This window comes from Desmodus rotundus, chromosome 4 (genome assembly GCF_022682495.2).
Source record: "Desmodus rotundus isolate HL8 chromosome 4, HLdesRot8A.1, whole genome shotgun sequence".
Classification (NCBI taxonomy): Eukaryota; Metazoa; Chordata; class Mammalia; order Chiroptera; family Phyllostomidae; genus Desmodus; species Desmodus rotundus.
Genome location: NC_071390.1, coordinates 137244327 through 137263419, shown reverse-complemented (window position 1 = coordinate 137263419; position 19093 = coordinate 137244327). Strand labels below are relative to the sequence as shown.

The 19093-nt window shown below is 40.8% G+C and overlaps 1 long non-coding RNA gene across 3 annotated transcripts in view; it reads left to right on the top strand.

Annotated features, from left to right (window-relative positions):
* The first annotated feature begins 6102 nt into the window (after positions 1 to 6102).
* Positions 6103 to 19093, top strand: part of LOC112318792 (uncharacterized) — a 37780-nt gene continuing 24789 nt past the window's right edge. For 2 of the 3 annotated variants that reach the window (XR_006653240.3, XR_008426588.2), the window contains exons 1-2: positions 6103 to 6328; positions 16399 to 16537. This is a non-coding gene — a long non-coding RNA (uncharacterized lncRNA). The remainder of the gene's footprint in view (positions 6329 to 16398; positions 16538 to 19093) is intronic. The other variant, XR_002976260.4, reaches the window with a different exon arrangement.

The window sequence follows — 19093 nt, the reverse complement described above, 5'->3', positions numbered from 1 at the left end:
CACTGTGCTTTTTCACCATTTCCTAATTATTACCGGAAATGTATACTTCCTTGTCCTCTTCAAGGTCATTTTCTCCCCTTGCAAAACCCCACCCTGTAAAAATTACAAGTGAAGTGTGGAATTTACACACTGCCTTTGGGAAAGCTAATGTTTGTACCGGAGGCACAAAAGCGATGGCGAGTTTGCTGAGGCCCTGGCAGGATTCAGAGCAGCGGCCCTGAGCAGGGCGGGCAGTCACAGCCTGCCTCCCCAGGCACTGGGGCAATCTGCCCCTCCGTCTTCTTCAGTTGTTGTTGTTCAGTTATAGTGTCCATTCCTTTAACAATATTTCTGTTGAAAGTATTCTTGTAAAAGATGAATTGTTAACTAATAGGTATGTAACCCATAGATACACAGTACATTTGTGTTCGATCTCTAGGAACTACCTTCAAAGGAAGCGAACTCCAGCAATCTGACATTCCCACGCCAGGAGCCTTGCTGACCATTAAAACCAGACCTTTGCTTGACCAGTCTCAAGATCATCGTAGGAGTAGACTGCGCTGGCTTACACAACACAGAGAGAACTTTCGGTCCCCCTTCTCCTGACTTCTTTGTTCTGCCTCCCCTCTCCCTCCTGTGAAAACCCCTGCCTGCACTGGGATGCTGACATGGACATCAGGACGAGGGGCTCCATCTTCTCAGGCTGCGGGCACCTCCACAAACCGTCTCCACTTCCACCAGCACCTGTCTCTCCAGGGTATTGGCTTTCGAAGGACAGGCAGCCGAACCTGACTTTGGTGTCACTCCCACACACAAAACAACCAGTTTCACTTAAAAAATGTTCTTAATAATAAAGAGTAAAAATTATTCATTCTATGAAGTCGGGACACTGGAGTAGGCACCTTTTTAATATTCTGTGGGACAAACAAGGAAGTGAACACACAGCCCTTGTGCTGCACGCTGAAGTGTGACGCTCGGCTCTAGGAAAAGCAGCAAGTGACTGGACTGCAAGTTAAGTAGCTTTTATTTTTTAAATGGTGCACTATTTTTACTTGAAGGCTAATCAAGAGACCAATTGTGGTCATTTAGGCTTGGGTATTTGGCAGATATCTTCTTGCAAATAAACTGGGATCCTGTCACCTAAAGAAAAGGACTGACTATATATTTTTTGCTTGTGATAAAATATGGGCTTTCAGTCAAAATTAGCATTTTACAATTAGCAAATTGTATCCATCACCATGAACTTATTATCCTCCTAATAACTGATAGGCATTTCTGATGGGATGAAGGGGGTGATATTGATGAATTTGATTTTTAAAATATTGTATCATAAAGTGTGTCAACATTTGGAAGATCTGTATAAATCAGTGAACTAATATTTTCCAAATGACCAATGCATGATGTTACAACATCACGCATGAGTAAAAGATCCATTCAAAGCTCAGGATAGACCAATGGGTTTTTAATGAAACAGTATGAAAAGTTTATGGATATGGTTTCAGATTCCTCATGGCAAATAATTTTCAGAAAACTACCACTTGTGTTTGGATATAGTATCAAAGAAGAATGTCCACAGTTATCGGATTAAGATACTCTTTTTTCCAACTCCATATGTGCGTGAAGCTAGATTTTCTTCATATGCTTCAAAGTTACATAATAGAACACACTGAATGTAGAGCAGATGGAGAATCCAGATACCTTTTATTTATGCTAGACATTCAAGAGGTTGCATTAATGTGAAAGAATGCCACTCTTTTCCCTAAATTTCTGCAAAACATTTTTTACAATCATGTATATTTTGTTTTAATGTGTAACATGTTATTATTATTTGTAAATAAATTATTTAAAATTTTCTTTTAATTTCTAGTATGGTAAATATCAATAGTCATACCCATATGAACAGAATGTTTCTGAGGCCCTCAAGCCTTTCTGAGAATAGAAGGGGTTCTGAGACCAGTCAGTCTGAGTTATCTGTTCTTGAGAGATGACGTGCATCTCAGTAATAATCAAAAAGCAAAAACTGGATCTGCTGGCTTTTAAATTGAGCGACCTACACTCACCTCTTCTTTCTCTCTGCTATAATTCCTTATCTCAGTTTTCTACTTTTTTGTTGAACGATTCTGGTAGCTAAACATTTTGTTAGGAAGTCATTAATATCCTTTGGGTTTCTGACTTCATTGCTATGGATTTGAAGGTGGCATTTCTCATATTTCCTTTAACATGTTTTGTATCTTGGTTAATTCTCCCTTGCCAATACCCCTAGCCAGTCTGTGGCTACAACTGATAAATGAATGCAGCTCTAACATGAACGCTGGTTGACATTGTTGCATAAATTAATGAGTACGTCAAAAGTGAAACAACGAAGATGTATGTTCAAACTTCCCCTGTTTCTCGATAACATGACAAACTTCTTTATTAAATCAGATAATAATTTTCCAATCCTGGAAGAATTTCTCTTCTAGTCTTTTCCCTCTGTACAATGTAACAGCTATGGACAACAGTACTTGTACATTTAATTTGCTTCAGTGATTCTCAAGTGGAGAGAGGTTTTGCTCTCAGGGGACATTTGTCAAGTTCAGAGATATTTTTGATTGTAAAACTGTAGAAGGGGTGTTACTGGCATCTATGGGTAGAGTCAGGGACATACCTCCCCCCCTCCCAAAATTATCTGGCTTGAGGTTGAAAACCCCTGGTCTGTATTATTAACATTTTCTCTGTCACTTTTTAAAGTTTAGACAATCAACAAAACAATACATTGAGTCCAGATTTGCAGCATTTGTCAGTTTCTGTGGCACAAATATTCCCATTATGGCTGATTTCAAGCTGCCGGTAGCACATCCTCAGATGCGGAGTCTGTGGAAGACATACAGCGGCCACATTATACAGTATTTCCACTACAAAGACGCAATAGTCACAGCTAGCCCCAAGAGCACAAATAATAGTAAAATGTAGTAATATAATTAGTAATAGGTTCTGTATACTTATTACCTTTGTTTAAAATATAATGTATTTAATTGTAAATAAACATTTGCCTTTTAATAATGACTATGGTTAACAGCTGACTCACAAAATTCCTAAAAATTTCGCAGGGCGATCTTGCAGGTCAGAATGAACCGCTCTGGACCCAGCATGCCACTGACCTGGCCCTTCACCACTGTGTCACTCACATTCCATGTTTCCTGCGTATTGGAAAGACTGACCCAATCCCAATCCCAATCCCAATTTCCAAGGAACGGGCTCTGGTGGGCCCAGATTGGGTTGGGCCCTGCCCGAGGTATAATCACACAGAGCAGGCCTGTGACTGGGGCTGGAGCCGAAGGGAGCCTGTCCCTTCCTTTCAGAAATCGTGCACAGTGTCACTGGGAGTGGGCGGGAGCCCTGAGAGGCACCCCTGACAGTGCTGCAGACGCAGGCCTCTGCCTCCGCTCCAGTTCATGGAGGCTCCGTGCGGACTGAGTTTCTGACTCACCCAGTCTTTTTTCTCACAGAGAGATTTCAAAATAATATATTCTTCAAGTGTGGCCTCTGGATCAACAGCAGCCTCCTCACTTGGCAACTTGATCAAAAAGCAGATTCTTGGGCCCCCCCCTGCCCAAGCTCCTGAGTGAGACAGATACTCTGGGGTCAGGCCCAGCAGTCTGGGTTGCAAAAGGTGCTCCTCGTTATTCTGAAGATTGAGGCCACTGTATTAGATTATATAGTTTTTTTCAAAAGGAAAAGAAAACAAACAAACAAAAAAAACAAGTTACATTCTATCCGTTAGGAGAGCAACAAAACAAACCCAGGCCATCTTGATTGAATCTGCTATTTCCTCCAGTGTCATGAAATGACAAATAATCTCTTAGGTTCAGTTTCTCCAACAGAAGAATAATCTTATCAATCATATATCGATTCTTACTGTTTCTTCTTTTAGAAAATGACCGGTCTTTAATTTCCATGAATATTTTATTATAGCCCCATATATGCTATTAAATGATATTTATCTTACCTAATACACCTTTTCAGGATCTATTTCTTGATTCTCAAATTACCTGGTAATGTTCTCAAAGGTAGGACTGTTTTTTTATATTTGTTTTAGGCTACAGAATCTAAGATAATACAGAGCTCATAAAAATATTTAAATATTGATTAAATAATTATAAAGATTTTAAAATATACTTTGTCTAATCCTTTGCTTTCTTTTACTGGCATTATTTAAAATTTATCATACACAATTTCTAAAGTAATTATGCTGGAAAAATTTATGAAGAGTTTCAATAATAATTTAATGAAACAGAAAATGATTGCTATCTGGGTATTTTTTCTGAACTGTGGAATTTGTACCAAATTGTGGTGCAAATTGAGGAAAAGAATCCCCGGTAGTACCACTGACAGATAACAACCTGATGTTTTTATATGTCTCCTTCCAATCATTTTTCTGGGTTATATGCTTTTCTTACCAAATACAGATTATATGCTATATTTCTGGTTTCCTTAATTATTCTTCTTAACTAAATGTTATGACATGAGCACTCTCATATCATTGAATATTTTTCAAACATGGTTTTTAATGTTTCACATTATTCAGTTGTATGGATGAACTATAACTTAGTTAACAATTTTCTCATTTAGGACATCTGGGTTGTGTGCAATATCCCACTTTGAATTCTATTTTGATGGAACGGGATGCATATTTTAAAAATGAACACATTCTCCCTGAGAGGCAGGACTCACTGGTTCTCTTGAGTGTTTCTAAGCTGTCATGGTCATCTCTTTCCCCTCCGCATTGAAAAGCTTACTCATTATTGGGGTTGTTCAAGTACTCACCTCTGTTATGTCTTCCACCTCAGGTCTTAATCAAGATTTAATTCACATGTTTACATAAACATCAAAATCAACGAAAGTCTGAAATTTAACAGGAGCTTGCTTATGGCAGCTAGTATTTTCTCTGGTTTGCCTAGTTTTATCCAGGCTGGCCAGCTGTGCCTTTGCGTTCCCCTGATAACATCCTTTCTGGCAATCTTTCAGGTTTTTGTGTCATAATTGCTAATCCCTAAATCAGGAAAATCCTAATAAATGGTTATTTGCTTATTGAATTATAAGTGACTCAGGAAACAGATATTCATGTAAGAATGTTAGCATGTTTATTAGCTCAAGGACCTTTTCTTTGTAAAGTATCTTTAGCTCTTAAAAGCCCTAAAAATTAGCAAATCATTGCAGGTCACAGAGAGAGTTAACTCAACAATTTATTTCTAGCAAAAGTCAGATACCTTTTGGATGCAATATAACCACACACACCTATATAATAAAAAACTTAAATGGAACTGGACAATTCTCGAATTGACTGTGAATATCTTTCCTTTTGAAATATTTCCAAATATTTGAAAATATTTGGAAAAACTAACACATCAAATATTGTTCAGTGATTATCAGTAGAATTAAAAAAATAAGATTCAATGGCACACAACCAAAGAGAAATGCATTATAAATAGTGTTTAGGGTCTTTTTAAAATTAAAATCTCTGATGTAATTTTTCTCCAGTTTATTTTTTTCTTGGGTTCAAATAAAAACAAAATAATTTCTGATTATATCTGTAATCATGTTGCTGAAAATCTTTATTGCTGAACACATGACCAAAGAGATTATCTCATCTTGGAGTAAATGTTCAATTATCACTAAGATGTAAACAATCTAGAACTGAGAAAGACAAATTGGGCATAGTTGCTTAACTTTATAGAGAATTTAACAGGCTAGCAATGAGCACTGCCCTTCTACTTTGTATAAATGAGTTTGTAGTATTGTTCAGGTTTTTCTCACTCTCTAGGTCTAGTACATCAATTTTGGCAAACAGGAAACCTCAGAAACTCTGATGTGAATTTCTGGTATAATAAGTAAGGATCGTGGCTTATTTAACATAACTGAAATGTTCTGCAAGGAGGTGTTTGGACCTGAACTAGACTGGCAGGTACAAGCAGGTATGACAAGATCATTAAAAATGAAGCGTGTCGACCATACAATTCAAGATTTCGTGTTTCAGTTCACTTGTATGTGTAGTAGTGGCAAGTACAGGCGCACTTCCGGAGGGCGCCGCCAGGGGTCGCTAATGCACAGCACCTTCGTCCACAACAGGCGAGCAGGAGAGCTCTTTCCTCTTGCTCACCAAAGTTTCTTCCGGAAGTGGCCCGTGTTGGTGTTTTTTGCCAGTATTTGGGTTTGCGTTTTCTAGTGGGCTTGCGGCTCGCGGCTGAATGAGGCTTGGCGGTTGGCGCCGGAGAGGGGAACCTCGGGCTTAAAGCCGGGCAACCTGGACGTTCTGAAGTCGGAAATCTTCCGGAAGCGGCAGCTGGTGGAGGACCGGAACCTGTTGGTGGTGAGGAGCCTCGGGGTCCTGGGCGCAGGGTTGCGTAGCGGTCGGCGAGAGGGGCGGGAGGTTCGCGGCGAGGGGACTGGTTCGGACGGACTGCGGCGGGGGTGGGGCTTAGCCAGAGGGCCCCGCCTACCCTGGAGCCGCCCCGCCGGGGCCACCGTTGCTGCTTTTTACTCGGGAGCCTTAGGGAGTAGGTGGGGACTTGCAGGAAAACTCAAGACTTTGGCAACATTCTCCTTAGCTTCCCACTGTTTCCTCGCAGTTTCCCTAACTGTCCCTTACACTCTCTCTAACCTGTCGGATTTCTGCCCCAGTTCTGGTCGTTCACGTCAGCGGTTTCCTAACGGTCTGTGCCCAGCTGAAGTAGAGCGGAAGGGCCGAATCAGAATTCGTTTTTAAGTCTTTGATTGCTTCCTACGGGTAAAACCGGTTTTTTATTACATTCTCTTCCGCACCCCCCAGCCCCGCCCCAAACACAGAGAAAAGCCTGCGGGTCAGCCCCTCACTGTCAGGAAGGCTGAAACGGTGTTGGAGAAACAGTGGCTAAAGAGGAGAAAGAATTCCGTGACTTAGAAACTTCCTTAAGTCGATCTCCGTTACTTTATTGCGTAACAGTAACTTAGATCACCGGTTCTGAAAGCTTGTGGTCTGAGCCCTTCACATGCTTCCACATTATTGAGGACCCCAAAAGGCTTTTGTTTCTGGGTTTATTGATATTTACTGTATTAGAGGTTAAAGCTGAGAATCTTTAAAAGTGTTTATATATTGTATTAATTCATTGATTATTTGGTGGCATTGGTTTACTGAGTTGTGCACAATTTCCAAATGTTGATATATTTCATTACATCATATTTTAAAAATCACATTTAATATCGCCAGTGGCGTCATGAGAAACATCTTTAATTACTGGGACACAGTCAAGCTTGTGGTGACAGATCTAACATCTCCACAATTTTAATTTTCACTCAAAAGCTGTCATTTGTCGTAGGCAGCTGATACTATCAGTTGTGTGCCGGAAGTGGCAGGTTCACCTTGTTAACTTTGGGGAAGTTGACTCAGTCTGAATGACTATCGTTTGTAGGTATTCTTTCACGTAAAAATAATATTCCATGAAAAAAGCAGCCAGTTTAGCTTGTAACTTAATCGCACAAGTGCTTTCCCTCCAGACAATCATCACACTTCGGTGTAAATGAGAAGTGCTGTGTATATACCCGCCAAGGCTCAGGAGACGTGCCCTTGCTTTTCACGCTCAGTGCGAACGTCCACGAGCCTACAGGCAAATAGTACCTTAGCGCTGAAAAGAGTTTTGACCTCCCAGACCCTCGCAAAGGATCTGAAGGATCCCGTGTCTGGGGTTCACATTTTGAGAACATCTGCTTAGATGTTCGGATGTAATGTAAGATTAATGTATATGATGATGTGTGAGTAAATTGGGATTATTTGGTGGATGGAGCTCATTAAATAGAATATTATTTAGCAGATAAAGGGGGAAAGCTTGTTCATATTTGTAATTAAATTATTTTTCTCTCTACTTCAGCGATGTTTTTCTTTCGATGAGTGATTTGAGAGTACTTTAAAAAAGTAATTTAGATGTTGGAATGCATAATTGGTGTGAGTAGGACCAGGATGTCGAAAAATCTAAGTACTTTAGAGGGAAAGTTGAATCATGAAAAGCTGAGCTTTCCCTCCAGGTTTATAATGTGCATATTTGCATAACGAGGTAGGTGAGTGCTCTTGAGTAATACAGGCATACCTCACTTTATTGTGCTTTGCTTTATTGCACTTCACAAATGTTGCATTTTTTTTTACAAATTTAAGGTAAGACCCTCCACCAGCAAAACAGTTACAACTTGCTTTAGCAATCCTCACTTGATTTGCGCTTGTCTGGAGCAAACCCGCAGTATCTCCCAGGTGTGCGTGTGTAAGAAAATGTGTAACTAGACACCTTTACTTTTTGTATGTATGGGTAGGCAGCCTTTTGACTTGTAGCTTTGTAATTTTAGAGCTGAATAGAAGCAGTTGCTTTGTAGCCTTTAACTTTCTGCATCATAGTGTCAGTAACTTTCATACTTTTTTCACTGCTCCAGCACAGTAAGAAGTACATTTTTATACTTTGTGGATATGTATATGAAAAGTTTCATCAAACAATTATTACCTTAACTACATGTGATTTTATCATTTGTTTTGTTATTTTAATCCATTCATTTCTTTTTTCTTTCTTTTTCCTTTTTTTAACGCTGGTTGGAGATCCCTGAATTGTTTTCATTGCCATATCTGTAGCTGGGAACCCCCCATCTGTCTTACATTGTTCTCCCAGAAGAGCCGCCTCATCTTGGTCATTTCTAGTGGTGTCCCAGCTGTTTATTGTTAGTCTGATAGTTGAAAATTAAGTACCTTGTGAGCGCCCCTTTGTTAAACTGGAGAAGTTGCTAAGATAAGGCTCCTATCACCTGTCGGGTTCTGTCTGGTGTAACTACTTTGAGTTAATTGCTCAAATGCCAGTGCTTTGGAGCCCTGAGACTGGTGAATCGTCACAATGCCTCATTTACGTGGGAAACTGGGCTTTTGGGTCATAATTAGCAGTTTTATTAGTTGTAGTTATGAGGGTGGGCTTTCTGTAGAATTATAGCTTTTCCCCCCAGTATTTATTAGATGATTCCTGTATGCATGATACCGCACTCTGCCACAGAGGACTAAGAAGAAAGTAATTCTTGATCATTTTCTCTAAGGAACATGCGTTCAATTTCACAGAGAAAAAAGAAGCCAACAGGCAAGGAATCCCTCCTTGTTTCCTCTGTTGAGTGAGGTGTCGGTTACAGCTTGGGCCAAACCTTCCACCTGCACCTTGGACCCCAGCTCATCCTTTTTAGCGTCACAGGAACCTTAGTAACACCTACTTCCTCTCTTCCTGTGTCTTTATCTCTGTACTGCTTATCCCCATCAGCACTGAAACATACACTTGTCTCCCCCACCTTTAGAAAAGTGTTCTGTTTTTGTTTTTTAGCAACTCCTTTTTCTTTGTTTCTTAAGCCAAGTTTCTTAAATAAATCTTAATTCTCACTCATCCCTTCACATCTATACTGACTCCATTCTAATCAGGGACAGCAGGGACCTTCATTTTTGTGACTGACAGCGGCACTTGACACTCTTCACTGGTCCTCACCCTTCATTCTTCCCTTGCCATCTCTTCCACCACAGCTTCCTGATTTTCCTCGGCTTCTCAGGCTGCTTATTCTTGATCTCCCAGACACGCTGCATCTTTTTTTGTTTGGTTTGGTTTTTGTTGTTTATTTTTTGTTCTGTAAATGTTAGTTTTCATTAAAGTTCAGGCCTAGGCCACACTCTCTTCACACTGAATATCCCCTTAATTTTATATTAGCCTCTAGATTTCCGTTACCACCTGAGCCTTTTGGATGGACTTAAAGAGTATCCATCAGCTCCTTGAAGTTTTATAAAATCTTAGCGTGTATGTATATATTGGGTTAGCCAAAAAGTCCATTATGGTTTTTCCATACAGTGGTTCTAGTAGCACTTAGCTGTCTTTAACTTCATTTGAAACTATTTTGTTAGTTTGTGTTGTGACAGCTGTCATATCCAGAGGCCACCTATCCACCCTTTTCTCTCACACCCAGGCCTCTTCCCCTCTCTCCCAAATTAATAGATTATACCCTGTGCGCACTGTCTTCTTTCAGGTCTCACAGCATCCTGACGGGGTGGGGAAGGAAGGGAGGAGTCCTGCTGCTCTATCACAACCTGGGGCGTAGCTGGGGGTGCTAACACCGCTTCCCTCCAGGGAGTCAGCCTCGGGCTCCTGTGCTGCTGAGCTGCTGCAGCTGCAGCTGCGCCACTGAGCTCCCTGGGTGGTCTCTGCCTTGGTGCCCTGGGTCAGGGAGGTGACAGCTGCTTCCCCAGTAAGTACCACAGTCCCCGGATCCTGGCTTCAGGCAGCAGCAGGGTGCGCAACCCTGCCCAGGGCGGAGGGCACTGAGACAAGTCTGGGCTCCCAGGTGTGGGCTTTCCAGAGGCTTCTCCCCAGGTAGAGATACTCTTTTTTTCAATTTACAAATATTTTTTTATTGCTAATAATGAATCAAATCAGGATGCATGTGTTTTTTCCTCCTCGAATGCTTTTTTCTTTTTTTTAATTGTTCAATTACAGTCATTCCCATTTTTCCCCCATTACTCTCCCCTGCCCTACCCACTTCCCACATTCAGTCCTCCTTTCCATTGCCTTTGTCCATGTGTCCTTTATACATGTTCCTTGATATTTTAAAATTCCTCAAAATGGCTCCTGCCCCCAATCTGCAGGGCCAGAGGCACCGGTGGGCAGCAGCAGTGGCAGCCGTTCCACCAAGAGAAGCCAGGCCACACTTTCACACATGCCCACACACTTGCCTGCATACACGCTCACTCAGTCACACACACTCTCACTCACACTCAGCTGGATTGTCTAGTTGACTGCTCTGTGGTTGGGAGCAAGTGGATGGAGCTTCTAGCTACTCTGCAGCATCTTGGATTCCTTTGTCATTATTTCTTCGGTTAGGTTTTCAATCCCTTGATCCCTCTCTGATAGCCCTATGATGCGAATGTTGGTACACTTAATGTTGTCCCAGGGGTCCCTTAAACTATGTTCATTTTGGGGGGTTCCTTTTTCTTTTTTTTTTAAGATTTTATTTATTTTTAGAGAGCGAGGGAGAGAGGGAGAAAGAGTGGAAGAGAAACATCAATGTGAGAGAGAAACATTAATCAGTTGCCTCCTATCATGCCCCGACCAGGGACTGAAACTGCAGCCCAGGCATGTGCCCTGACTGTGAATCCAACCGGCAGCCTTTTGTCTCCCAGGCTGACGTTCAGCCAGCAGAGCCACACTGGTCTGGGCTGGATGCCTTTTTCTTTTGCAGTTCCAACTGGGTGTTTCTGCCACTTTGTCTTCCATGACTGAGTTGGTCCTCTGCTTCATCAATGATTCCCTCTAATGTATTTTTCACTTCAATTACTGTGTTCTTCATTTCTGACTGGCTGTTTTTTATGTTTTCTGTGTCTTTGTTGAATTTCTCACTGAGTTCATCTATTTTTCTCCTAAGTTATTGATCATCCTTATAATCAGTGTTTCAGTGTTTTGAACTATGTATGTAGTACCTTGCTTGTCTCCATTTTCTTTAATTTTTTTCCTGATGTTTTGCTCAGTTCTTTACTTCGGGATGTGTTTCTTTGTCTCATTTTGGGTGATTCCCTGTGTTTCTTTCTATATTTTAGGTAGATCTCCTATATCTCCCACTCTTGGCAGTGTGGCTTTATGTAGTACGTGTCCTATGAGACTTAATGGTAAAGTGTCCTGAGCCACGTGCTCCAGGAATGTCCCCTGTGTGAGTAGTGTGTTCCCTTCTTTTGTAGCTGAGCGTTGATTGCTGTTGACACATCGGTGGGTAGGACTGACCTTCAGGCTGACTGGCTGTGAGGGCTATTCATGATTATAGCAAACAAGCTGTTGTGTGGGATCTGGCTGCATGAAATGGGAGTCGGTTTAGTGGGGGCTCTGGTGCCAATTAAGTCTACCATTCTGGTGTGTTGTTTGTGGTGCAGTGCTCTGGTGTCATCTGAAGCCAGCCACTAGGTGTGTTGGTTCTGGAGCCACTTAAGAGGGGCTCCAGTGCAGGTCAATTCAGCTTCCTTTTGTGCTCAGGTCAGGGTCACCTGGTGGGAGTTACAGAGTGATCCGTGTTTGGTTGCTGCTTGTACTGGGCTTGGAGGCACTTGGGAGAGGCCATGCTGTGAACTGAGGCGAGCTACCACTAATGTCAGCCTTGGGACCCATTGGTGGCCTCCACAGTGTGAGCTCCTGGCAAATTAGGTGCTTAATTTGCCAGGTTGGGGGCCACCTTATGGGAGTTCCAATGCAAGTCAAGACTGGGCCAGGCTTGGGCCTGCTTAGCAAGAGGTACAGGCCATACTGAGACCAGCCACTGTTTGTTTTGTATTTTTGGACCTCGGCAAGATTTTAGGGAAGTCTTCAGCACTGGCCGCGGAAAGCTGTTGGAAAGGCCTCCACAAGTGGCTCCAGCCAGGTGTGTGAGTTGGGTGAGGCCGCGTCTCAAGGAATCACCAATGCTGGGTGACCAGTTTTAGCTATGTCGGTGGAGAGCTCAAATTTGGCAGTTCATCCTTCCTAGGAGAGAGCGGGCCTTACCTCTGCCCTTCCAGCCCTTGCCCTGAATGTAGTCGATTTAATTCCTTCCTATATGTTCCAGGTACTTGTGAGTTGCTGCCTCTGTGTTGGAGCCCAAGGCGAGTGAGTTTGTAGGTAAGGGAGTCAGTGCTCAGGCCCTTTAAGAGAATGCCTTGGTCTTCATTAGTCCTCTTTTTTACTCAGAAGCAGTTCTTGCTGGTTTTCACAGGCAGATGTTTTTGGAGTTCCTTCCTGGCACTGGTGGCCCAGGTTTAAGAACCTGGTGTGAGGCTGGACCCTTCACTCCTCAGAGGGGATGCTCTATATCTAAGAAATCCTTCCTGATTCAGACCTGCTGTGCAGTGGGCTCCATGTCTCTCTCCTCCTGCCAGTCACATATGGTGACTTCTTTATATACTTAGTTATAGGAACCTGTCCATCTCTTCTTTAGGTGGTTCTCAGTGATGGTGGTTCTATAATTTAGTTGTAATTTTGATGTGGTCTGAGATATTCCTACAAGTCCGTGAACCACATTTTGAGAATTGATCTTCTAGGCTTAAAATGTTGTTCGGTGTGTTCAGTGAAATTGAGACATGGAAGTGAAAGATAATTAGTTACAGATTAGTCCATGGACTCCGACTTGCTGAGTCCTTTACTTTCTTCCTATATATCTGTTCTTTCTGAGAGGAGATCATGTGTTCATCAGTCGTTTATTTGAAATATTACAAGTAACTGCTGCATAGTCAAAGGAGCAATTTATGATGCTAAAATAACATTTTGGGAGTGGAGAACTGTAGCTTGGAATGCTGGGCAGTACAAAGGACTTAAGGACCAGAGTTCTAGTTGTGCCTCTGTTATGCATGAGGCTAAGTTATGGGATTGTCACCTTTCTAACACGTAATGTGTCTCACCTCTATTGTGAGATTCATGTTATTTGTTCCCACCTTTCTCAGGGTAGTTTTGATGTTCAGTGGATACCATCAGTTCCTTAGCCAGGTATATCTTCATCATTACATCTGTAAAGCTGTGCTTGGTGTGTGGTAGATGTTTATTGAGTTAATGTATGAATTTTTAATAAATTTTATTATGAAAGTTTTAAACATACCTGAAAACATAATTGTATAATGAACCCCTGTCTACTCTTCGCCTAATTTGTAACTCTAGAAAATATGAACATGTTTTTATGTAAACAAAATGACACACAGCAAAATTAAAATTAGGTCCTTAATATCATCGAATACTCCTTTCACATTCAAATATCTGCAATCGCTTTAAAAGATATACATATATATCTTTTTTACAGTTGATTTGTTCAAATCAGCCCCACACAGAGCACAGTCACGGTCATTTCATTTGTTTATTTTAACTCTTGGTTTCTTTTAATTGTAAACATCTTTATTCCCCTACATCTGCCCCTTTTTGATACGATTAACTTGTTGGAGAAACGAGATAGTTTTGTAAAACTTTAGTGTTTGATTGCTTCCCGGTGGTGTTATTTACCTTATTCCTCTATTCCCTACATTTCTGGTGAACTTGAAGGTAGACCTGAATCTTCAATCAGATTCATATTGACCTTTTTGGCAACAGTGCTATATCAACGTGTACTTCTTACGTGTATCACACAGGATAAAATGTTCACACAGTATATAATACAAAACATAATGTTTTCTCGATGCCAGGCTTGATCAGTGGGTTCAAGTATTAGCAGCCTGGTCTTTCCATTGTCCACCGTCAACCTTTCCTATAGCGGTCTTTGCATCCATTGGTTGTCATTGCCTGAGTGAACGAGCTTTGGACTACGAGGTGCTAAATACCTGAGGGGGTGGTGGTACAGAAGTACTATTACTACTAATAAAATAAGGCATCATCTTGAGTTAAGCAAAGTCATCAATGGAATAAGAGCTATAGATAGTAACAAGCCTCCAAATTAGGGACTATAGACTTAGCAGCCAGTAAAGGCAAAAATAAATGAATGGGAGTCTTATCAAACTAAAAAGCTTCTGCACAGCAAAAGAAACCACCCACAAAACAAAAAGGCTCCCTGACCGGGTGGCACAGTTGGTTGCAGCATTGTCTGGAACAGCGTACACCAAAAGGTTGCAGGTTGTGGGTTTGATCCCCGGTCGGGGCATATATCTAGGTTGCAGGTCCAGTCCCCTGTAGGTAGGGGTGCAGATGTTTGTCTCCCACATGGATGTTTCTCCCCCCCATATTAATATATTCATATATCCTTGGGTGAAGATTAAAAATAGTTACTCTTAGCACCTTCTAATATGCTGCACAGTATTAACTGTACTCACCATGTTGTACATCACACACTAGTAACTCACATATTTTATGACTGCAAGTCTATTTTAAGTTAATTACAGCTGAATTTTGAACACATTGTAAACCTCTGAATTTTTCCTTGACCCAGCCCACATTTTGTTTTTGATGTCATATTTTACATCTTTTTGTCTTGTGTATCCCTTAATTAGTGTAGTTATATTATTTTTACCACTTTTGTCTTAACCTTCATACTACCTTTATACATGATTGATTAATTCACTGCCTTTATATTTACGAGTGAGATTTATACTTTCGTATTGTTTTCTTGTTACTAATTACCGCCTTTTCTTTTCAGCTTAAAAAAGTCCCTTTAACCTTTCTTAGAAGTCCAGTTTATTGGTGACGTACTCCTTTAGCTTTTGCTTGTCTGAAACACTCTTAATCTCTCCTCCAATTCTGAATTATAACTTTGCCAGGCAGAGTGATCTTGCTTGGAAGTTTTTTCTTTCCGTACTTTCAGTATGTGGTGCCCCTGCCCTCTGGCCTGCCAAGTTCCTGCTGAAAAGCCTGCTCATGGCCTTGTGGGGTCTCATTGCATGTACTAGCTGGTTTTCTCTTTCTCTTTCTAAGAATCTCTCCTAGCTTTAACTTTTGACATTTTAATTATAATGTTTCTCAGTACTTTCTAAGGTTTTGCCAATGGTTTTCCACAGTAACACATCCATTTCTCCACATCCTAGCCATGACTTGTTATTTTCTGGGGTGTTTTTTGTTGTTTTGTTTTGTTTTTAATAATAGCCATTCTAATGGATGTTAGTGATGTTTTATTGTTGTTTTGATTTGCATGTCCCTACTTATTAGTGATGTTGAGCATCTTTTCATTTGCTTATTGACCATTTGCAAATCTTCAGATCCTTTGCCCATTTTTAATCATGTTGGTTGTTTTTTGTTCTTAAGTTGTAGGAGTTTCTGTGTATTCTGGATGTCAATCTTTATCCTGTATGTGATTTGCAAATATTTTCTCCCTTTGCATAGGTTATGTTTTCAGTCTGTAGTGTATTTGAGGTATAAATATTTTTTAGTTTTGATGAGGTCCCACTCACCTATTTTTGTTGTTGTTTGTGCTTTGGTGTTGTAAATAAGAAAGCATTCCCAAATCCAATGTCGTGAGGCTGTCCCCCTATGTTTTCTTCTAAGAGTTTTATAGTTTTAGCTCTTACAGTCAGGTCGCCGATCCATTTTGAGTTAATCTCTGTATATAGTATACGCTAAGGATCCAGCTTTAAGGCTTCCATTTTTATTAAATGGTCACAAGCTGGTTGTGAATAGAATGTGGAATTTGCCGCTGTTAGAAATGTGGTGATAGCCGGGGTATAGATGAGATACTAGTTTTCTGCTGTTGACATTTCTGAATGTTTAGGGAGTTCAGAGTAGCCTACAGGTGGTTCTCAGTGGCGGTAGTTCTGTCATTTAACCGTAACTGTGTTGCGGTCCTGGGAGGAGGCAGGGGCAGTGTTTACCTACTCTCCATCTCGACTGGTCGTCTGAGATGCATTATACTTCTTATTAGTGAAAAATTAAATGAAACCTCAGTGAAATTTCACACTGTGTTTAATTTTCACCTTTCTCGGGGATTGAGGAATGATCTGAAAGCAGCTGTGGACAAGATCGAACAGCAATAACTGAACGAACGTGCGGGTGGTCAGGAACCTGGAGAAGAAGACACACAGAATGATCTGAAATATCATTAACAAAACACCACAAGGGAAGAGTTAGAGGTAATTGCTACACCCACTTTACCTCATCCCCTGCAGCAAATGGTTGAGTTCGTCAGGTTGCTCGGTTCAGAGCACACTGTCCTCTGCTCTGCTTTCATTCCCTGCTTTTATGTATTCACTCCCTTTTTTCTCATTCTCTGCTCACATTCCCCTACTTCCTGCCTTCAAAAGCAGTCATTCTGATATGTTTGATGTCCATTGTTTTACTTGTTGGTGGTCTTCTAAAACCAGCAGTGTTTTGTGTGAATGTTTTTCATTTCCACGATGGCATTGTACTGTGAAATTCTTCTTCCTGTTTCTTTTACTTTTCCTTTTTACACTTTGAACTATGTTTTTAATATCTATCCTCGATGCCTTAGGTACAGCTAAATCTTTGCTTTTAACTGCTAAGTAATAGTTCATACCCTGTAGTATTCACTGCCTTTGACTTTTGTTCCCCACCCTCAATCCTCTAACGACGGACAACTAGGTTACTCCAGCTCCCAATCCCCACAAACAGCTCTGTGGTGAGTAATCTTGTACATCACCCCTCCGGACTCAGGGGTGGGATTGCTGGGTGTATATAATTTAACTTGTCTGAGTACTGCCGCATTGCTCTTCAGAAAGGCTGTAGCAGTCCGTACCCCACCAGCAGGGTGTGTCTTACATCCCTTCATTCCTTTCAACACTGGCCAGTCTTTTGCTTTCTAATTTTTGCCAGTGTGTCAAATGTGGAGTGACATTTGTAATCTCAGTTAAGAGCAATGTTGTATCATCCAAATGGCAAACAATTGGCTTAATTAAAGCTCTTAATACTTAATAAATGTAAACTGTTAGTTTTCTTTTTCCTTTCATTTCTAGCTCTTGCACATGCCGACATCATCGTTGAGGAGGATGTCCTTTTAATTATACCCCTCACCTCAAGACCTGTCTATGGACCCTAAATTTTACTGAAGTAACTGGTGTGAGAAACCACTTCCGGGCTTTCTTTTTATTTTCCTTTTATTTAATAGCTTTATTAAGAAATTTGCTTACCATAAACTTCACTAATTTAAAGTGTACACACAATTCAGTGGTTTTTAGTATACGCATGAGGTGGTACAGTTATCACCACAATCTAATTTTAGAACAATTTCGTTCTCCTGAGAAGAAATCTCCTGTGCATTAGCAGCCACTCCCCTTGCCCTCTCTTCTGTCTTTTGATCCATAAAGATAACATGCTTTCACAATTTAAATGGCAAATTGGTATTTTTAAAAACATTTATCTAAAAATTCCATCAGGCTTTTAAATAGCAATTGGACAGTTTGTGTAATAAAGAGCCATGTTTAGACTGGTGTTGATAACATATCTATCAGTTGTTGCTCTTCACTCATGAGCAGGAGCCTTATTTCTCCTCAGGCTTTGGGAGAGTCTTTAGGGAAAGGTGATGATCATAAAGCCGTGGACGACATCATCAAATTCCGTAAGGCATGTGCTGTTAAGCTAAGAAAGGAGGACGTTTTGGTTGGTTTTATGGTTTGGGGTTGTCAGTAGTTAATGACTGGGAAAGGAAAGCTCAATAAGCATTTCTGGCATTTGCAGTGTTTATGATATTTCTCCGTACTTGGATGTAGAAGTTAATTGAAGACAAGGTATATTTATGTTCCTCTGACACGTCTTTAAAGCTGACTTACTAATGTAAACACAAAGAAAAGAATTACAGCAATAGCATGAACAAGAAGTTTGGAGAGTTCTTTTTTTTTTAAAAGCTAAGAAGTAGTGCAGTGAGGGGAGAGTTCTAGAAGCTTTTATGAGGCATGATGACAGTAAGGAAAGGAAGGAGGAAGGAAGACATTGACAGTGAAAAGAGCAAACAGAAATTAAGGAAAGGAAGGAAGGAGGAAGACATTAACAGTGAAAAGAGCAAACACATGAGTAACCATTCAGAGACTGTTCATTTTCTCAGTTCTACAGACAGCTGCTTATTCTTGTTATGATGGGTTCATTCCATCTTCCATCTCAGCATTTCTATCTTTAGTAAATAGTTTTCTTACAGTGTGTGCAAATTCCAGATTTATTTCAGCATTTATCTACAACTTATTTTGTGTTCAGGCCATGCAATTTAAATGCAGTAAATGCTTTTACTTGCATTTACAGTTTAAATGTAGCATATCAGTCATCGGGATTCTGAGTCTGTTGAGGAAATGATATGGAACTAGATAGCGCATGGGAACTAGTTATGAACTAGAGTTTTCTCTTAGAGTGACAGCCTCTCCTTATATAGGATTGCACAGGCCATGCCACTAGTGGGGTCTGTTCTCCTCAGCCTTCCCTGTTCATCTGCCTCTAGGTGCTCTTTGTACAGGTAAACCCAAGGCACTGAGGTAGTTTTCTGGGGTGGAGGAGAGTGGGGGGAGGGTATGGGTCATAGTTTCTTTTATTTCTGTTCCTTTTTTTCTTTCCTTCTCCTTTAGTTAGGCCCTTTCATGGGAATTTTTAATTGCATTTTTTTTCTACTGCATAAATAGTCCAGATGCTGGGGGATTATCACAACACATATGGTATTATGGCTGGTAATCTAGGTGGGGTGAATTTTG